This window comes from Crotalus tigris, unplaced genomic scaffold (assembly GCF_016545835.1).
Source record: "Crotalus tigris isolate CLP2741 ecotype Arizona unplaced genomic scaffold, ASM1654583v1 scf7180000024366.3429058, whole genome shotgun sequence".
In the NCBI taxonomy this organism is placed as follows: domain Eukaryota; kingdom Metazoa; phylum Chordata; class Lepidosauria; order Squamata; family Viperidae; genus Crotalus; species Crotalus tigris.
In genome coordinates, this window is record NW_024100535.1 from 549,893 (window position 1) to 571,862 (window position 21,970).

Consider the following 21,970-nt stretch of genomic DNA (forward strand, 5'->3'; position numbering starts at 1 on the left):
TCAAACAAAACTGGGGAAACCAGCAGTAAATCACTCCAGTAGGTTGCTCCTGCTTGCAATCATCCTCCACCCATGCACAGCCTCCAATAGGCCTGCAGACTCTACCTGGCCTCTCTTAATTCATCCACAAATTCATGCTCTCCAAACCTTCCCCCAACTCACATACGGCTTGCGCCAATTCTTCTAGTCCCCTGTGGCACTTCTTCACTCCTTACCTGGGGCCACAATCTTTTCCTCCTTAACAATTTGCAAATCTTGGGGTTGCAATGGAAAGCAGGACTGCCAGGACTGCCATCCCTAAGTGAAGCAGTCACCTATCCTTATGCTTCACAACCACATCATTTAGTGACGGCAATCCTGGTCCAAACTGCTGTCAAAACCTGTAATAGGAAATGCTTCTTAGCTGTCAGTAGGAGGTGGACAGTGTAAACAATTTTTGAGGAAGGTGCTTGTTCTGTTCTGTGTGTTGGTAAGGCATTGAGATGAGGCAGGAGTAATAACAGTTGTTACTTTATTAAAGCTTCAACAGAACTTCAACAGAACAACACATAAGATGGCGCAGATCTCTTTTATACCCTTTCGCAGGGACAGCATCAGCCAATAAATGCAACGTATTTTCCCGCTTTGCGTGAGCGCAATAGGCTGGAGACAGCCTGTCTGGCCCGGGCAGCCATGTGGTCTGCCCGGGTCTCTCTGCAGCTTCCTGCACCTGCTCTATTAATCACAGGCCCAGGATATAACAGTGCTGATCAACTTTTCATAGGGCAGCCATTTCTTTGGGATGTTTTGAAATGAGAACTATTGGATTTCATGACTTCAAAGTCTCATTTCAATTCTATTTGTCAGAATCCAATCATATTTCATCTTTAATTATCAAATATAGAAACTCCCAATTCTGCCTTCTTTGGATTCTGCCATAAGAGGGAGAGAAGGGGGAGAACAAAGGGGCTTTATGGCCCTCACTTCCTTCAGTAGACTTCAAAGAGCTGAATGCTGAATGTGTGTTTATTGTAACCTATTGTAACCTCAAAGCGTTAGCATCCAGAGAACATTAGCATTAACAAAGAAGAGTATTTGCCTTTCATGTAGTTATCTGAAGTCTCCATCCAGACGGAAGAAAGAAGAAACGGGGTGGAATTGTGATACTTGAAACTATCACTGGAAGGGGGGTTGATTGGGTGGGACTACTGGGGAACCCCTTAAAACCTTGAATGGGAGAGCTTGGACCCCAAGTCCTGTCTAGCATGCCTGCAACCATTTTCTCTTAATAAAGGATTCCTGTTGGAAGAATTATTCCAAGAGTTCTGTCTTCTTAAGATGCAAAGTGGGGTGGGTCCTTACATTAGACAGGACTTGCAAAATTAATCCACCTGGAAGGAAGACCCTTGCCGGGGGATTTTGCAAAAATTTACCATGTCAGACAATGGAGCAAGAGAGGGGGAAAACTCCCTGGAAAGAGAGCCGCTGACCCAGTTGGAACCTTGCCAGATGTTGGGATCCGAGAGGCCAGATTCCTCAGGAGAAGAAGTGGTGGAGACACAGGACCACAAGCCTCGCTGGTCGATGGGCGTTGGAAAGAAAAGTGAGTGGGGAAAGGAATCAAGAAAGGTGACCCTGAGACGGGGGACCAAGCAACCAGAATGGAAGCAGGAGATGGAGAAATCCCTGCACGCAAGTGAAGAGGGAGGAAGCTGGGCACCGTACTCAGACTGGATCCTAGAGAAAGCTATTGACCTGATGAAGAGAACTCTCAGCTCCCTAGGAGAGGAGAATACTGAACCCTACGGCTGCCCCAGTTCCTGGAGCCGCAAAGGGAGAGACACCGAGGGGGACGTGGAACCTGCAACCCCAGGGACATCTACTGATCCAGGAGCTCCCACCCCCTACCGGACCACAGATGGCAATCTGGACGGAAGGCACTACCACCCACAACAGAGGCACCGATCCATTCCAAGACGTCCACCGTTGGAAGTGAAATTCAAAGGGGAGCCAACACGCTTGGGGTTTTTTCTAACCCAAGTCCTCAGCTACATGGAGGAATATGGGCAGGATATTCCCAGCGACAAAGCCCGCATCCGGATCGTGCAATCTGCCCTGGATGGACCAGCTGCGGATTGGGTAGTGAACTTGCATGACTCCAATGCCCCAGAACTCAGTAACTTCAACCGTTTCATGTCCTCTTTGAGAAGACGATTTGAAGACCCCCTGGCTGATCGCAAAGCCCGTGAAAGAATAACAACGATGAGGCAGGGCAAACGCCCAGTGGCTGAGTATACACAAGAATTTCGGGCCATTGCCAGCAAACTGAATTGGCCAGAAGACATCCTCCTTGGCCATTTCAAAGACGGACTAAACTATGATCTATATGATGCTTGCCTGCCCCGAGGGGACCCACATCGACTTGAGGAATGGTACGTCTTGGCAGAGGAAGCAGAGATCGACATATTGAAGAGGCACCGCCGAGGAAAACAATGGAGCCGCCCCCCGCCTGAGCTGACACACCAACCGGTGAAATCATCGGATACAGCCAAGAAGCAAATGAGATGTTTCAAGTGCGGAAGAGAAGGGCATCGAGCTGTAGAATGCCGCTCAAAGGCCCCCCAGCACAACCCAGACAGATCCCAAATCAACAAACCCGGAAAGTATTCAGCTAAGCCAAAAGAAACGGCCATGAGAATGATGGAAATTGCAGAAACCCCCACCTCTGCTCACCAAGGGGAAAGGACTCCAGCCTACACCATAGGGCCGGTGGATGCCTCAGATGACAGCTCGGAGGGCGAACCCCTGGTAAGTGGATGCATCACACCCATCTTCAAAACAGTGACTATATTAATCCCCCCCATGCCCGAAGCTGTGAAGGTGAAAGCCTTAATAGACTCTGGCTGTACCCGCTGCCTCATTAGCCCAACACTAGTGGGGAATCTGGGCATCCCATCCAGGAGACTGGAACAACCAATCTCATTTGGCCAGCTAGATGGATCCATAGCAGGGGGGGTGCCAGCTACCCTAGCCACTTTGCCAATACATCTCTCCCTGGGCAACCATGAAGAGGACTTAACGTTTGTGGTGACCCCAGGTATGGAATGCCCAATGATTCTAGGGATGGAATGGTTGAAAAAATGGAACCCCTGGGTAAATTGGAGGACGACAGAAATCAAATTCCCGAAGGGGGACCCTATGGACTTAAAACCCCAAGGGAGGCTACCAGAATCAAGAATAGAAAAAGCATCCATAGGAGAGGAAAAAAGATTAACAGAAATACCAGAGGAATATAGGGACCTTGCTGAAGTCTTCAGTGAGGAGAGGGCGAATGAGCTTCCCCCCCACCGACCCACAGACTGTACCATTGAATTCAAGCCTGGGGCAAAACTCCCGAAGCCCAGATTATACTCCATGAGCCCAAAGGAGAAGGAGGAAATGGAAAGATTTATAAAAAAAAACCTGGAGAGAGGTTTCATTGAGCCAGCCAAGCCTAAAGTGGCTGCCCCGGTCCTTTTTAGAGAGAAGAAGGACGGCTCTTTACGTTTATGCGTGGATTATAGGGCCCTGAATACAATCAGTGAAAGCAACCTATACCCGCTGCCCCTCATGAAAGACATGCTGTCACACCTATCGAAAGGGAAAATTTTTTCTAAACTAGACTTAAGGGAAGCTTACTATCGCGTGAGAATCAAGGAAGGGGACGAATGGAAGACTGCATTTAACTGCCCCATGGGGTGCTATCAATTCAAAGTCTTGCCATTTGGATTACAAGGGGGCCCTGCAGTCTTTATGCAACTAATCAATGACGTTCTAAGGGAACACCTGTTTAAGGGGGTCCTTGTTTACTTGGACGACATTCTTATCTTTACCGAAACAAAAGAAGAACACGTCAAACTTGTCAGAGCGGTTTTAAAGAAGCTGCGAGCCGCTCACCTATATGCCAAACTCTCAAAATGCGAATTCCACCAGGAAAGGATAGACTACCTAGGCTATCGCATATCCCCACAGGGCATTGAAATGGACCCAGAGAAGGTCAGAGCAGTATTAGAATGGGCACCACCCCGCACAAGAAAGCAACTACAAAGTTTCCTGGGCTTTGCAAATTTTTACCGCCAATTCATCCCCTCATTTGCACAGATAGCCTTGCCCCTCACTAACTTACTAAAAACGAAGGGAACATCCTCAGTAAAACCTAGCCAGCCACTAACATGGACAATGGAGTGCCAAGCAGCGTTTGAGAGACTAAAGAGACTTTTTTCTGCCGAACCAGTACTAAGGCACCCAGACATGGACAAGCCCTTCATAATACAGGCAGATGCAAGTGATGTGGCAGTGGGGGCTGTGCTATTACAAGAAAATGATGATGCAGTATTGCAACCCTGTGCATATACATCTAAGAAACTCACGGAAACAGAACAGCGCTGGCCCGTATGGGAGAAGGAGGCTTATGGGATACGTTGGGCATTACTCACGTGGCGACAGTTCCTGGAAGGCAACAAAATCCCCTTCCAGGTATGGACTGATCACAAAAATTTAGAAGCCCTGAAAACTTCCAGGAAACTCAATCCCAAACAAGCCCGCTGGTCCCAGCATTTTCACCAATTCCAATTTAAGCTCAAACATTTACCAGGAAGAAAGAACTTCCTGGCAGATGCACTATCTCGCATGCCCCAATATAACAGCGCACGAACCACAGACTCTAGACCAATAATGGCAGAGTCACAACTGGCAGCGCCAGTAACCACAAGAACCCAAGCCAAAATAAAACCACAACTGGACAGCCAAACTGGGATTGAATTCAGAAAAAGTTTGGAAACAGATGATTGGTTCCAGAAAAACAAACATGTGTGCACAATGAGAGACGGATTGCCTTGGGTAGGGGAAAAGTTATATATACCAACAACTCAAAGACTAACTTTCATGCAACTTTGCCATGACACAAAATCAGCAGGGCATTTTGGATTTGTAAAAACTTTACACTTAATTAAACGGCAATTTTGGTGGCCATCAATAAAAAAGGACATAGAAAGTTATGTTGCCAGCTGCCCAACCTGTGCATCAGCAAAGAGGTTGCAAGGGAAATCGCCAGGGCTGTTACAACCAGTGGCAAGTCCCTCAGCCCCCTGGAGGGAAATAGCCATGGATTTTATAGTGGAATTGCCTGAAAGCAATGGGAATACTGTTATCTGGACAGTCACGGACCTATTTTCCAAACAGGTGCACTTTATCCCTTGCCAAAAAATTCCCACTGCAAAGGCCTTAGCAAAACTTTTCATCCAGCACATTTACAGATTGCACGGGGCACCCCAACGCATCATCTCTGATAGGGGAGTGCAATTTACGTCTGCATTTTGGAAGGAATTTTTATCCCTTTTAGGGACCACTCAGGGATTGACATCTAGCCACCACCCTCAAGGAGATGGTCAAGCGGAACGGTGCCAGTCGGTACTTGAGCAATATTTGAGATGTTTTTTAAATTTCCAACAGAGTGATTGGACGGACTTACTTCCTTTTGCAGAAGTTGCCTACAATAATGCAGTCCACTCCAGCACAGGCTACACTCCTTTTCAAATAGCCAACGGCCAAAGTTTCAACCCTATGCCAGAGTTAACCCCAAAAGAACCAACGATCCCTTCACTGAAAGAATGGATGGAAAACCTACAAAACACCTGGCCAATAGTCAGAAAATCACTAGATGAAGCTAGGCGGGCATACAAAGCACAAGCCGATAAAAAAAGGGTTGAGCCTACACCATTCATTATAGGAGAAATGGTGTACTTATCTACAAAATACCTAAAGTCCCTACAGCCCTGTAAAAAACTTGGACCAAAATATATAGGACCTTTTCCAATTAAAAGGATCATAAATCCAGTAACAGTAGAATTAGAATTACCCAAAAACCTCAGGCAAATACACCCAATTTTTCATTGCAGCTTGCTGAAAAGAGAGCATCAGTCACCTCTACGGCCAAAAATCCCCCCCCCACCACCTCCAATCATGGTGGAGGGGGAACAACACTTCGAAATAAAAGAGATCCTTGACTCTAGGAGATATCATGGAACAACTCAGTACCTAGTTGCCTGGAAACACCTCCCTGCCTCACAAAATGAGTGGGTCCATAAACGTCACGTCAGAGCCCCGAAGCTATTGAAGAAGTTTCACACAGAGTATCCTAACAAGCCTAACTAAATTTTTTACTTGTGTTTTCTTTCAGGTGGATCTCTCTTATTTTTAAGAGGGGCCGGATGTCAGAATCCAATCATATTTCATCTTTAATTATCAAATATAGAAACTCCCAATTCTGCCTTCTTTGGATTCTGCCATAAGAGGGAGAGAAGGGGGAGAACAAAGGGGCTTTATGGCCCTCACTTCCTTCAGTAGACTTCAAAGAGCTGAATGCTGAATGTGTGTTTATTGTAACCTATTGTAACCTCAAAGCGTTAGCATCCAGAGAACATTAGCATTAACAAAGAAGAGTATTTGCCTTTCATGTAGTTATCTGAAGTCTCCATCCAGACGGAAGAAAGAAGAAACGGGGTGGAATTGTGATACTTGAAACTATCACTGGAAGGGGGGTTGATTGGGTGGGACTACTGGGGAACCCCTTAAAACCTTGAATGGGAGAGCTTGGACCCCAAGTCCTGTCTAGCATGCCTGCAACCATTTTCTCTTAATAAAGGATTCCTGTTGGAAGAATTATTCCAAGAGTTCTGTCTTCTTAAGATGCAAACACTGCCAAAAATAGAATTTTCAGGACTCCTTGGACAGGTTGTTAAGGATTACAATATAGAATAGTGAAAACAAGGACTTAATCTTTCTTTAATGGAAAATTAATAGAGTTGCTCCCTATAAACTGGAGATTAGAGAAGATAATCCTGTAGTTAGCAGAATAGAATATAATCTCTGAACTGGTCAATCCAATTACGGGAAATAAGGATAACTACTATATCCTGCAAAACTGAAGTAGCATAGTTTTATATTGGGGGGGAGAAGACCCCTATAGTCCAGTTCCTAAGATCTATAGCTTTCACCTTTCCTTCTGGTTTGCAGAATCTATTTATATTCCTTCGGCAGAGATCCAAGAACTCAAAACGATACAATTGGGAAAAATGAAACAAATATTTTCCATCTGACTGAGGTTCACTCTGGCTAATTATCTGGGAAGAATTTGGATATGTTAATCCTGAGGAATTGGGCAGTTTTTGGCCAATCTCCAAACTTCTCTTTTTAGAAAAGGTTGCTAAGAAGCCAGTTGTGCAGTAAGTGCAAAGAACTCTGAATGAAGCAGATAATCTGGGCCTCTTCCTGTACCAAGGAACAGGAATGAAACAGCATTGATTGCATTTGTAGATAAAGTGAGTGGTACATCCAGCCTTGTTCTCTTTGTTCCATCATGGGTTTTCAATGCTATCAATTATGATATCCTTTTGGACTGGCTTTGGGAGGTTGGAATGGTCAAAACCATTCCTTTCACCAGAGGCCCAGTAAATATTATGGAAGGAAGAGGACTAACCCATAAACCTTTGCTATGTGTGGGGGGCACTATCAGTTTTAACATTCTCTCTACTCCTGTTGGCTTTCTTTCATCTTAATCAAACCATAAGTGCTTGTCAAGTCTAGTTTTCTGAAAATACATACATTCCAAATAGCAACAGCAATAGCACTTAAACTTATATACCGCATCAGTGCTTTACAGCTTTCTCTAAGTGGTTTACAGAGTCAGCCAATTGCCCCCAATAATCTAGGTTCTCATTTTACCAACCTCGGAAGGATGGAAGGCTGAGTCAACCTTCAACCAGTGAAAATTGAACTGCTGAACTGCTGGCAGCTGGCAGTCAGCAGAAATAGCCTGCAGTACTACATTCTAACCACTGTGCCACACGGCTCTAGTGCAACCCCACTAGATCTGTACATATCATTACATAGTGATATGTAATGGTCACAAGTTCTGAAGTCTGCCATTATGAACAGCCATCAAAGGTTAGGTCTTCTTGAGTATGGAAAACGTAAGTGCAATGCTGGAAAGGCAGAGTAGTAAATGGATCTTCTCTTCAAATTATTATCCAAAAATGCTTTAAAATACTCAGTTGATTAAAATACTGAGTTGATTATTTCCCTGTTAGTGGTACAGTCACCTGCTCAGTGAAGAGGCAAGGTAGTTACATCTTTTTCTTAAAATACATTTGCCAACTCTGCATAATTTTCTGGCAAGGACGGGAATTCCGACAATTGAGTGGGGAAGAGAAAAGGAAAGAGTAAAATTGTGAAGCTTGCAAATACTGCTGTTGACATATTTGAAATGGAAAATTTATGGATAATCGGTTTGCAGCCAATTAATTATCACACAGTGAAGACAAGTAAGCAAGCTGTGACAGAGAGTGGCAAGAATTCTGCAAAACTCTTAAGAGGCAAACCTACAATGTTTCCCAAAGAAGAAGCTCTGTAGTGATCAGTGGACTTGCTTGCTATGTGGCTGCAGTTCCACAGGTGCAAAACTCTGCAACTTCCTCAGAAGTCTGTATTTTAGCATTGCAAATCTTGTTTAGGAGCTCCACAATTTTTTTTTCTCTGTTTCTTTGCTGGGGACAGAGATCTCTTTATTGTTCATATTTGCATAGGTTATCTGGCACTAATAATTAAGTAGTCCGCAGGGAAAGGAGTAGGGGTGAAAAAACTCTGTAAACCTCCTCGCCTTACTATTTCCTCCATCTAGCAACAACTCCAATTTATCATCAATTAACCATGTAGCAAAATGGCCATGTAGCATTATTTTCTAAATTAATGCACATTTTTCTGTGCTTGTAAAGATATTTGAACAATGTCAAGTGTTTCACAATGGTATCATAAGACACCTGAGCAGTTTGTAATTAATTTGTAGCAGTAGGCCAACAAACAACAATTACAAAAAGAATTCTATATTGAAAATATGTCTGAGCCTCTAATGTGAGGACCTTCTACAAAATGCCAAGCTATTAATTTATTTCTCAAAAACAAACAGAACCTTTTGTCATAAAATGAGACTCTCAGAAAGTCATATATTCTACACAAAAGGACTGCTGTGGCCTAGAAACATTGCCAAAGGCATTCTTTTTAAAAAAAGGAAGAATGAAGTCAATAGATGATGCGCACATATTGACATGCACAGTATGATGCATAAACATCTTTTGTTTTTCCTTTTGGGTGCCTTAAATTCAGTCTGGACTCTTGGCAAATACATAGATATGTCCCTACAGTTTTCTTGGCAACATTTATTAAAGTGGTGTGCCACTGCTTTCTTTGTAGGGCTGAGAGGGAGTGACTGACCCAACCATATCAACTGGCTTTTGCCGCTAAGGCAGAACTAGAACTCATGGTCTCCTGACTTCTCGTCCATGTGTTTAATCATTCCACCAAACTGGCTCACTTTCTGAACTTAAGTTACTGCACATGAAGGATTCCCATTATAAATTGGGCATCAAGAGCATCTTATTTAAGTGACATTGTTGTGAGTGGGAAGAAAGCTATTCAGGCTTATACCTTTTTGTAATCACAGAGTTGTGAACACAACTTGGGCGGTACATAAGAGACACAATCAATCTAATCCTGATATTTATTTATTTATGAGACTTATATACCGCTTTAAGTGCAAGCACTCTCTAAGCGGTGTACACCAGTAAGCAATGTATATATATTTTACATTGCCCCCAACAATCTGGGTCCTCATTTTACCTACCTCGGAAGGATGGAAGGCTGAGTCAACCTTGAGCCGGTGAGATTTGAACCGCTGACCTGCTGAACACAGTCAGCTAAAGTGGCCTGCAGTACTGCACTCTAACTGCTGCACCACCTCGGCTCTGATAAAGAATTTTAGAAAAGTTTTTGGGTTTTTTTGCCTGAAAAGAAAGTCAGTGCTAATTAAAAAAATAGCTTTATATTTTTGATGCTGTAAAGAATGAGGGGGAAATGTAATATTCCCTATAACTGATGATATACAATAGATATTTTCCAGTGAACTACCCTTTAGTCACAAAATGGTTTATGAGTCCACCACACACTCCCATGTCTCCTTCACACTTTGGCTCAGGGCTTTTTCCAAATCTTTGCTGTCAAAAAGGATAAATGATATTCTTTGAAATATGAACTATTTACACTTGGAGTATACCAGATTGAAATAGCATGTTTATGCATATTTTTATGAATTAGTCAATGAATGTATTGGGGAAAGAAGGAAGGGAGGGAGGGAAGGGGAAGGGGAAGGGGAAGAAGGGAAGAAAAAAGAGAGAAGAAAGAGACTTCTCAAATAAGAGGACACAGGTATGAAATCAGCTGCATATTTTGTATGCTCCAATCTTATTTCTAGAATTACTGAAGGGTCTATAAAGTTCTGCAAGATAATAGGCACAGATATACTGATTGTCCTATGGCTGGAAAAATAATAATAATGAAAATTTTGTTTGTTACAATTACACTGTCAGTCAGTTTGTACTTTAATGAAGAGGGAAAGCAAGAATATAATGATGGCTTCAGAAAAGTCTCAAGATTTCTAGCCACAAGAGACAGTTAATGGTATAAAAGGCAATTAGATCTGTACAATAAAATTGGAGATTATTCCAAATCTATATGAAATAAACCCAAATAATTATTGTTTTGCTTTAGAATATGTCACTTATAATAAAAATGATTTCTGTTGAGGCTTCCGGTGGTCAGCGACGATGATGGCGGCTACTTTGTAGCCGTCCTCCTGGGACGGCGTTAGATCTGTGGAGCACAGCAGACATCAGCTGGCCCGCGGCTCGAAATCCCCTTCCCGGGTGAAGGGAAGGGGTAGAGACTACACGAATAGAGGTAGAACCTCTTAGCTCCCCCTGGATTTTTTTTGGGGGGGGTAGAAAGAGTGCTCCCTTGGAGTTCGTGCTTTCTCCGCCTCCCAGCTGTTTTTGTTTCTTCGGAAACAAAGTGAAACACCGCTACCATCTCCGCATTTAAAGTGTTCTGGTGGGTGACTTTTAAAGCGGACAGAGCTGTCTAAAGGATTTTACTTGGAGTGTAGTGTTTTATTTCTCTTTTAGTTCATGTTGATTTCTTTTTCTTTTGTTTTTTGCTGGTGTGGAGAGTGAAAGTAAGATGGCGCTTTGAAAGTGCTTTGCTTTTTTTTTTCCGGAAAGAAAGAACGGACTTAAATGAAACGTATGGACTGCTTTCAAGCTTTTCTTTTCTTTTGAAAGCGTTTTGGAGGATTTGAAGTTCTTTTCTTGCACTCTCCATGGTCTTTTCTTTTAAACCTTAAGGATTTTAGTATTTTCTTTTTCTTTTTTTTTAAGAAGAAAGAAAGAGAGAATAAGATTTTGAAAAATGGCTTCAAAGAGGCAACCAGCTTCTATAGTTTCTAAGGTGGTTTCCTCTCCTGCAATTCTAACAGTACAACAACAACTTAAAGCTACACCACCAGTACTGCAACCTAAAGTTACACCTCCACCTTCTCCTCCTTTGCCAGGCTTATCTGCACAAGACATGAAAGATATAATGGGAAATGCTGTATCCCAAATCAGAGAGGAAATGAAGCAACTTCTTGAACAGAACAAGTCTGAAAGTAAAGAGGAAATGAAGGACCTTCTTAAACAGAATAAATCTGAAAGCAAAGAGGAAATGAAAGACCTTCTTAAACAGAATAAATATGAAAGTAAAGAGGAAATGAAGGAGCTTTTAGTGGAGAATAATACTATTTTGAGGCAAGACATAGTAACAGCTTTATCAGGCCTGGCTTCTGTGGTCGAGAAGTTGGACTCCAGAGTGGAAGAGGTTGCAGATAAAGTAGACCTCCTCGAAGATAAACTCCAAGATATGGAAAAAAAGATGGAAACCTCACAAGAGGATATTCTTATGTCTCAGTATAGGGAAATGGAGCATGCTTTGAGAATTAGGGGTCTGAAAGAAGATATGAATCAAGATTTGACAGAGATGGTGCTTAATGATCTAGCTGTTGTTCTGAATAGGGATAAAGATGGATTACGTAGAGAAGTGGAAAAAATTTACAGAGTTAACTCCTGGATTGCGAAACAAAAGAATCTGCCAAGAGATGTGGTGATCTACTTTGCAAAGAGATCTCTGCGTAATGAAATCATACAAGCTTTTTATAATAAGAGATTCCAGATTGCTGCCCAAGATGTCATTATTTTAAAGGAAATCCCATCCAAAATTTTAAGAAATAGAAAAGACTTTGCCTTTCTAGCTAATGAACTTAAAACAAGACTGATGCCATTGAGATGGGAGATTCTGATCGGTATTGTTTTGAGCCATGCGGGGACACGTTACAGACTTAATACGGTTGTTAAAGCCAAAGAGTTTTACAATACGGTCCTGGGAGCAGGCTCATCTTCATCTATGATTCAGAAAGCTCCGGGTGGCAAAGAGGTGGAACAGCAGTCTGAAGGATTAGGTCTGATTGCTGCTGGAAAGTCACAGGTGGAATGGCTGCGCCAAGCAGAGGTCAAAGAGCAGAGAATGACTCGTGCAGCACATAGACGTAAGGAAAAGGAACAACAGAAGAAAGAAGTTAAATAATCTTCTCATGAAAGTGTCTCATTGCCGGTGGGAGGAGCAAGACCCAAGAGTTCTGCAACACATTCTTCAATGGCAGATCTTCAGGCAGTCTTCTCCAGGCTCCTGGTCAAGGGAGATGGCAAAGTTCCTGACCTGGAATGTTAACGGCCTTAACTCCCCCCAGAAAAGAAAGAAAATTTTTTATTACCTAAAGCAACATAATAATGATATTATTTGTTTGCAGGAAACTCATATTCTACTTAAAGATCAAAAATATTTAGCCAATGCTCGTCTGGGATCTCATTTTGTATCTCCTGCCCCTGGGAAAAAAGGGGGTGTGGTTATTTACGTTAAGCAAAGTCTACCAGTCTGTCTGGTAGAATCAGATCCTCAAGGAAGGTATGTTATGATTGAACTTGGTTTATATGGTAAGAAAATACTTATAGTGGGACTGTACGCACCAAACCAGCAACAGGAACAATTTTATAGATTGTTACATCAGAAAATAACTTTGCTGGACTATAGATCTGTGATATTAATGGGAGATTGGAATGGTGTTTTAGATATACAAAGGGACAAAAAAGGTTCTTCTACCTTTTTTAAACAGGCCAAATTACCTAAAGCCTTTTTTGATCTGAAAGAGGACTGGGAGCTGAGGGATTATTGGCGTGAACGTAACCAAGAGAAGAGAGAGACTTTACCTTTTTCTCAGATAGACATCAATCTTTTTCAAGAATTGACTTTTTCTTGATTACAAATAATAGGGTAAAGAATGTAAAAATCTTTCCTAGGTTATTGACGGATCATAGTCCAGTTTGGATGGAATTGGCTGATGAAAAAGAGGAGAGGAGATCCTGGAGGGTGAATGAGAACTTATTTAGACAAGAAAGGAATGTTCAAAAATTAAAGGAGTGCTTAAAGGATTATTTTGCTTTAAATATGCATAAGGGAACATCAATATCAATGGTATGGGATGCAGGTAAAGCTTTCATGCGTGGGATTCTGATAAAAATGAATAATGTCCATAGACAAAAGCAGATCCAGAAACGTAAGGAACTGGAAGATGAGATTAAATTAAAAGAAAAGTCTTTGATTCTAAATCCTTCAGATGAAAAGGTTAAAGAATCTATAAAGTTGCTAAAAACACAATTTAACATGTTAATGGCTGATCAAACCGTAACTAACTTATTGTTTATGAAACAAAATACATTTTGTAATGCTAATAAATCAGGGAGATGGTTGGCCTATCAATTAAGAAAGAAACAGAGACAGAGAATTATAGATAAAATAAATTATAATGGTAAATTAGTGTATCAGAAGGAGTTGATCAAGAAATCTTTTCTAGATTATTATCAAAAATTATATAAGAGTACCAATGTACAAATTTTAGATATAAATAATTATCTAAGTGAGGCTAACTTTCCTAAACTAACAGAAGATCAGAAACAAGAAATTAATGGTTTAATTACCAATGAGGAAATTGTGACAGTTATTAAGCAATTAAAATTAGGTAAAGCGCCGGGTACGGATGGTTTGACATCCATTTATTATAAAACCTTAGTAGAAAAGATGATTCAACCTTTATGTGAGCTTTTTAATAATATATTACAGGGCTCAGAGATTCCTCCGTCATGGCGCAGTGCTTTTATATCCTTGATTCCAAAAGAGGATCAAGATCTTACTTTACCAAAGAATTATAGGCCTATATCTCTCTTAAATGTAGATTATAAGATTTTTGCAAAAATTTTAGCTAATAGGCTTATGAGGGTTTTGCATCAGCTTATACATAAGGATCAATCGGGTTTTATAACTGGTAGGTATATGAAAAATAATGCTAGACAAATTATTAATTTATTAGAATATTTAGATAAGAATAACCAAATCTCTGCAGGGCTGATATTTTTAGATGCTGAAAAAGCTTTTGATCAATTGAATTGGCAGTTTATGTTAAGAGTAATTGAGGAGATGAATTTTGGAGAAAAAATATTACAAGCTTTTGGTGCTATATATCAAAAACAAACGGCACAACTTATTGTTAATGGGGGTTTGTCAGAGGTTTTTACAATAGAAAAAGGTACAAGACAGGGATGTCCATTGTCACCGTTACTGTTTGTTCTAACATTGGAAATTTTGTTGATTAAAATTCGAGAGTCGCAGGAAATAAAAGGAATAGAAGTTAACAAAAAAGAATACAAGTTAAGAGCTTTTGCAGATGACTTGGTGGTTACTTTGTCTCAACCTACCTATTCTGTAGTAAAGTTACTACAACTGATTTACCAATATGGACGGGTTTCGGGTTTTAAAATTAATAATAATAAGACTAAAATATTATCTAAAAACATGACTAATCGGGACAAGCAGATTTTGGTTAATTTGACTGATTTTGAAGTTGTTGATAAGATAAAATATTTGGGGGTTACTTTATCTGTTTCTAATGTAAAATTGTATAAGAATAATTATGAAAGGCTGTGGGTCAGGGTACAGAAAGACTTGAAGAATTGGGAGAAGTTACAGTTATCTCTTATGGGAAGAATTGCAGTGATTAAAATGAATGTCCTACCAAAATTTCTCTTTTTGTTTCAAATGCTACCTATTTTAAAGAATGAGGTTAATTTAAATGAATGGCAGAAAGGCATTAATAAATTTATTTGGGCAGGGAAAAAACCAAGGGTAAAGCTTAAAATTATGCAAGACTTCCGTGAGAGAGGTGGACTCAAGGTACCGAATTTGAAATTATATTATGATGCTGTGGTTTTAACATTAATTAGTGATTGGGTAAATTTAACAAATGTAGAAATACTCCATCTGGAGGGTTGGGATTTACTGTTTGGATGGCATGCCTATTTAATTTTTAATAAAAAAGTGGATCGGGTTTTTAAATCTCATATTATAAGGATTTCTCTACTTCGGGTTTGGAGGAAATATTATAAAAGTGATTTTAAAATACCATTATGGGCTATACCTTGGCATGCGATAGAGGGGATAAGGAGAGGAGTTAAAATGGATAGGGTCTCTTATACACAACTACTTAGATGGGATGGCCAAAATTGGCAGTTAAAATCTTTGGAAGATTTAGTACATGAAAATATTACCTATTCATGGTTTCAATATAGACAAATAGTGGATAGATGGAAGATGGATCGTAATATGGGCTTGCTTAGAGAAGATGAAAATCTTTTTAAACAAGTAAAGGATCAAAGACGAACTCACATTAAGAGAATTTACGGGGTTCTAGTGGAACTGGATTCAGAATCAGAACTAATCAAAGACTGTATGATTAAATGGGCACAAAATTTTGGTGAACCAGTTCTACTGGATACCTGGGAAACTATCTGGGTGAGGAATGTTAAATTTACACAAGCCCAGAACTTAAGGGAGAATTTTTATAAAATGTTTTATAGATGGCACCTTGATCCACAAAAAATGTCTCTTATGTATCCTGACTTACAGCCTAAATGTTGGAGATGTGGTTGCCTGGACGCCACTTATTATCATATTTGGTGGTCGTGTAAAAATATAAAAGCTTTTTGGATTAAGATATGGTGGAATATTCAAAGAATTTTTAGAAAGAGGGTAAAATTTACTCCACAATTGTTTTTATTAGGTATTGTTACTGATTGTGATGCTAAGGAGGTTATATTGATGTTGAATTTGATTACAGCCGCAAGGCTGTTAGTAGGGCGATATTGGAAGAAGGAATCTTTGCCTACCTTGCAAGAGTGGCTTTTTAAAGTTTCTTATTTGGCGGAAATGGCAAAGATTTCGGCTTTCTTAAAGGAGCAATCGCAAGAGAAATTTTTTGCCGTATGGGAAAAATGGATAAATTTCACACAATACAAATTGGATATAAAAAAATATCATTTAGCCTTTTTATAACTTGTATATAAATTTTGATATTTTATAGATTGCACTTTTTCTCTTTTTTCTTTTTTTATCTCTTTTCTTCTTTCTTTTTTCTTCTTTTTTAAGCACTTTTTCTTTTTAATGCTTATGTTTTTTTGTTATATATATCTTATTGTTAATTATTTTATAAGTTGTTTAATTTTTTTTTAGGATTTTTAAAATTTTAATTAAGCCTATATTCAGTTCTGGGAAGCTCGGGGGGGATGGAGGAGGTGGTTTGGGAGGGTTTGGGTGAGGGTTGTTTTGTTTTTTTGTTGTTGTCTTTTTTGTTTTTTGTAAAAACTCTTAAAAATTTTCAATAAAAAAAAATGATTTCTGTTGTTCGAGGCTAGCAATAATTAGCCACACACTGATTTGTGAGATTTCAGAGAGGAAAAATAAAACCCTAAGGAGACTCACCCACAAAAATAGATTATTGAGGATGAAATGCACTCAGAGGATATGAAATAGCCATTTCTAAAGAAATAATGGAGATAAAATTAGGAGGAGACAGAGAATGCAATGAGTATCCCAATAGCAGTTATACATCATTGCTTCTCTGGATCTGATATATCTCTCAATACCGTCTGTTTTGGGAAGCTGAATCTATTTTTGGCTGTTTATCGGAAGCCACCAAGTTCATATTTTCCTATGGATCTCTGCAGAACTTATGGGTGGTCTATTTCCCCATTGGTAGAAAGAGCTGCTCCACCTTGCCTCCTGATTCCTGGATTTGAGTCAAACATCATTTTCTTTCTAGTTATAAGATTCAGTGTCCACTTCTGGGACTTTGTCCCCTCTTACAGGTATTATTTAGAATGTTCTACTTATTTTTTGGAAAAGCATTTAGTTGCAAATTGCCAAAATTTTACCTTGGCAACTCAGAAGGCTTTTCATGAAGCATGGTAATGCAGCCAAGATGGTAGTAAACCTTGACAGAAGCTCTGTGCTTTGGGTTAAGTGTTGTCACAAATGACATTTGCTCACATAACTTTTCTTGCAAACCCCCAGACAAAATATAATAAAATGGATTTAAATGGATGAAGAGGATGTATGTTAGTGTTTACTATGCTTACTTTTTGTATGTAATTCCATGATCAATGATGACTTAAGAGGTGAGGGACAGATTGAATAACATTCTTTCTGTTTTCCTATTAGCTGAACAAAAAGGGTGAGCAGTGAAAAAGTTATGGTAAGGCTGGTGTTGCAGGAATGTTAGACATGAAAATGCAGGCATGAACATGACTGTGGGATCATTTTCCATGTATTTTGTGAGGGATGGAAAACTGTATATAGAAATATCTAAGATGGAAACTTCAAATGCAATATCTGTAACCTGCAGTTTTCGGTTTCAACATATGCCTTCACACCACCCAACTATTTAAACTTTGCTTAAAGGGTAATATATAAACCTCAAAGCCATGTTAAGAACGTTTATTTTTGCCTCAAATGAGATTTCTTTTAACAATACAGCTAACCACTTGACCCAGAGATTCCATTTGCCCCCATGTTATTGGTATCTAGGTAAGTTATTAAAACCTGGTCATTTCAATAGATGTTCAAGTGGGAAATGATTTCTGCTGTGCAAAATAGTATCAACTATTCATAATGCTTCTTGTCAATTCAAATGCAAACAGTGGAAGATTTCTCCTAAGACGCTTCTTATTGCTTATTTATCTTCTTCTGCAGCCAAAGGAAATAATATGAAAGAAATCTAATTAAAAAGGGGAATGACCAAAATGGATACAATATTTGATATCTCTCCCCCCCTCTGTGTGTGTGTGCCTGCCTACCTATCTAGCTATCTGTCTATCTTCATTTCAAAAGGATTTCACATTACTAAAACTCTACACCCCTTGTCTGATATGAACATTTAAAAAAATGTTTTTTTCCATGCAGGAGTCCTAAATAGACAACTTCCAATTTCTATTAAAAATCTTTCCTGTCCCGTGCAGAGAAGGTTGCTGGATTCCACTTGAAACAGGCAGAATTAAACTCAACGGATGAGGTCATATAAAATTACTTTTATTCCAGGTATTTTCAAAACATTAACTCACAGTTATTGCAGAAGTTCTTCTAGAATGTAGGTTGTAATCTGGACCTATCTCGTAGGTAAAGGAATAATGGATTTCCCCATTCAACGTAAATCTTACATGCTGCTGCTACGGAGCTCCTAGCCTCGTACTAGGATTCATGCAGAGAGTAGTTAATAAAATGGCATGTAACAGGATGTCCAGTAATAAAGACACAAGACCCTCCCAGTGGCAAAATTAGAACACAGATATATTCCTGTAACAACTAAACTACATTTCCCAGAAATCAATCTCTTAAGGAGATGGCATTTAACCCCTTAAATGCTAATTGCTCTAACAGCACACTTCTTAGTTCCTAAGCTAGACATACACTCTGGCCAGATGGTTACATACTGGTCCAGCACAACATCTATTTGACAATTTGAAACTAAAATATTGCTTTTCTGTTCTCCTACGCATTTACCATGGAGAATCTGAAAGAAAACTGCTGAAACTGTTTTCCACAACAATACTGAGTGAGCAATTCCCACAATGATATTTCTTTGGATTTATGCTGTATGAAAGCAGAAGCTGGCAGGACAATATGAGTCTCTAAACCCACAAATCTGCGCAACTGTAGCTCTTCTAGGAAGCCAGAATGAACTTTAAATACATTTTTTAAAAAATAAATGAAATGTGGCAAGTTGAATTAATTAATTTCATATCCTGCACTGGGCACGACCTTAGAGTCAAAGCTCAAGTGATTTTAAATTAACACATCACTTAGTAATGATAGATTTTAACAAATGATAATGTCAAGCCTGTGCATGTTGTCATGCATGTGAATATCTATCCTACAATTTTAGCAGGGTACCTGTGGTATTGTAACAAAACAAAAATCTTAAAAGATTAATTTAACAATGAATGATCTTTTGTGATCAGTGTCCATTTAATCAGATCTACAGTGTCACCATAAGTACAATTTACCCTTGCTAACATGAGTTCACTCACTGGAGAAGGGCCTAATGTTGGGAAAGATTGAGGGCAATAGAAGAACGGGACGACAGAGAATGAGATGGCTGGATGGAGTCACTGAAGCAGTAGGTGTGAACTTAAATGGACTCCAGAAGATGGTAGCGGACAGGAAGACCTGGAGGAACATTGTCCATGGGGTCGCGATGGGTCGGACACGACTTCGCAATTAACAACAACAACAACATGAGTTCAGTATAAATAACAGCTTTGTACAAAGGTAGCCCATCTATCAAAAAAAAAAAAATTCCTCTGATTCATTTCACCTCTTACTCATTTGACACATCCTAAAACAATGTTTCTCAACCTTGGTAACTTGAAGAGGTATGGACTTCAACTGTGCTGGCTGGGGAATTCTGGGAGTTGAAGTCCATACCTCTTCAAGTTGCCAAGGTTGAGAAACACTGTCCTAAAACAATCTTTCCACATGCAAAGCTCTTGCATTTCAAAAGGTTGCAGATAATCCCTGTCACCTAAGATAGCCAACAGCTTGGGTAAGTTAGGATATTAAATATGCTGTCCTAAAGCTTTAGGAATTTGTACTGGAGGCTAAAACATACAAAGAATGGTTGTAGGAATTGGGTTTAATAAAAGGAAGAATTATGGGTAACATGATAGCAGTGTTACAATATCTAAGGGGCTGCCACAAGGAAGAAGGGGTCAATCTATTTTCCAAGGCACTTGAAAGCAGGACAAGAAACAATGAATGGAAACTAATCAAGGAAAGAACCAATCTAGAATTAAGGAGACAGTTAAAACAATTAATCAGTGGAACGGCTTACCTCCAGAAGTTGTGGGTGCTCCAGCACTGGAGATTTTAAAGAAGAGATTGGACAGCCATTTTTCTTAAATAGTATAGGTTTTCCTGCTTGAGCAGGGGGTTGGACTAAAAGACCTCCAAGGTCCCTTCCAACTCTGTTATTCTGAATTAACATGTCCTTTAAAGTTACAAGGGTCATTCAGTGGAAGGAGAACTGTGTTTGGTCATTAGCCAAAAATCACAAGGTACCATCTTCTGAAACTAACACATTTCATTAAAAGGCATAAATTTTTGAAAGATGCAACCAAACTCCTGATTTAAGGATAATTTTAGAAACCATCAAATTCTATTCTAACCAATGCATCCTACTTGGGGGAATGGGGTAAGTTTATTCTAAAACTTCAACCCCTAAATATGATTAAGGACACATCCAGTTCCTTCAAGTGAATTAAAATCTACCTTTGAATTAGAGCAGTCAAGGACTAATATCCAATTAGCAGAAATGTACAGAACACAAACAAAAAAAGCAAAGTTTCTGACTTCTTACTCAGTCATAATTCAAAGCACTGCAGGGGTACTTATGTCTAACTATTCCTTGTTTGCAGAAGTTGCTTTTGATTCGATCCTTTAAAGAACTATGATTCTTAACAAATGTATATTCAGAAAATATAGCAAATAGTCTTTTAGTGTCTATAATGTCAACATGCAAATACCTAGATAAATCCTTAATTCAACACTTTTTCCTGGGCTTGTTTAAACTTCTCCACAGTAAGTTCCATCTTAATATATAATAAAAGTATAATTTAAATTTCTGCAAGAAAAATATTCTCATCCTGCTAGACTTGCATTCGCTCACTCAACAGCCTTTTTTTTTTAACATTCCACACTTCTAGTGCTTTCATTTCCAGTTTCCTCTGAGAATAAGCTCAAGGTAATAGTCAGGTTTACCACTTGTCTACAGTAGTCTCTTTTACCTCAAGCAATTTTGACAGCCACTTTCATTAGCACCAGTGAAGTTCTCTGGAATAAATTTATATTCGTACCACAGAATTTTTTTTAAAAAAAGACTCAGAGATTTAATGCCATCAGAAGGGATATAGAAAGTTATACTTACAGCTAAAATATAAAGGTGCTATTTTATTCATTTATGCTCCTGACTTGATATACCAGGATACTTTTCCATGAGGAAAGCATCTGAGAAAGTTCTTATATTCAGCACCTCTTTTCACAATTTCTCTGGGCTTTTTGGGGAAGTTTTTATGGCACAAATAATGAAATAATAGCTACTCTTTCATTCCCTACATATTTCAGTTAGCTTCAATCAATTATTTATTTCCTTACAGACTATCCCATATCTGCACACACTTCTCATCCTGGTTTGATGAGAATATTTGTAGCTCATGATTGAAATGAAGGGACCTTGGTCGTTTCTGAGCTTGCTTGTTTTCTTACAGATGTTTCATTACCCAAACTAGGTAACATCACCAGTGCTTGTAAGGTGTGGGGTTTGCCGTCAGTTTATATTCTAGTGCAGGGGTCTCCAAACTTGGCTGCTTTAAGACTTGTGGACTTCAACTCCCAGAATTCCTCAGCCAGCCATAAGTCTTAAAGCGACCAAGTCTGAAGTGGCTTACCCTGTCAGTGTTGGTCTTAGAGAATCTTTGGTTGGGCTGTTTACTGTTGACTTCTTTGGCAGTTTCTTGATTGGGGTATTGTTTATTTGATTGTTGGTCTGACGTTAATCTTGAGATATGTTTATTCAGAAAGTTATTCCATCAATTAC

The 21,970-nt window shown here is 39.5% G+C and overlaps 1 protein-coding gene across 6 annotated transcripts in view; it reads right to left on the bottom strand.

Moving 5' to 3' along the window:
• Positions 1-21,970, bottom strand: part of PRKG1 (protein kinase cGMP-dependent 1) — a 1,362,786-nt gene that overhangs the window by 270,261 nt on the left and 1,070,555 nt on the right. The gene's annotated exons all lie outside the window — the stretch shown is intronic.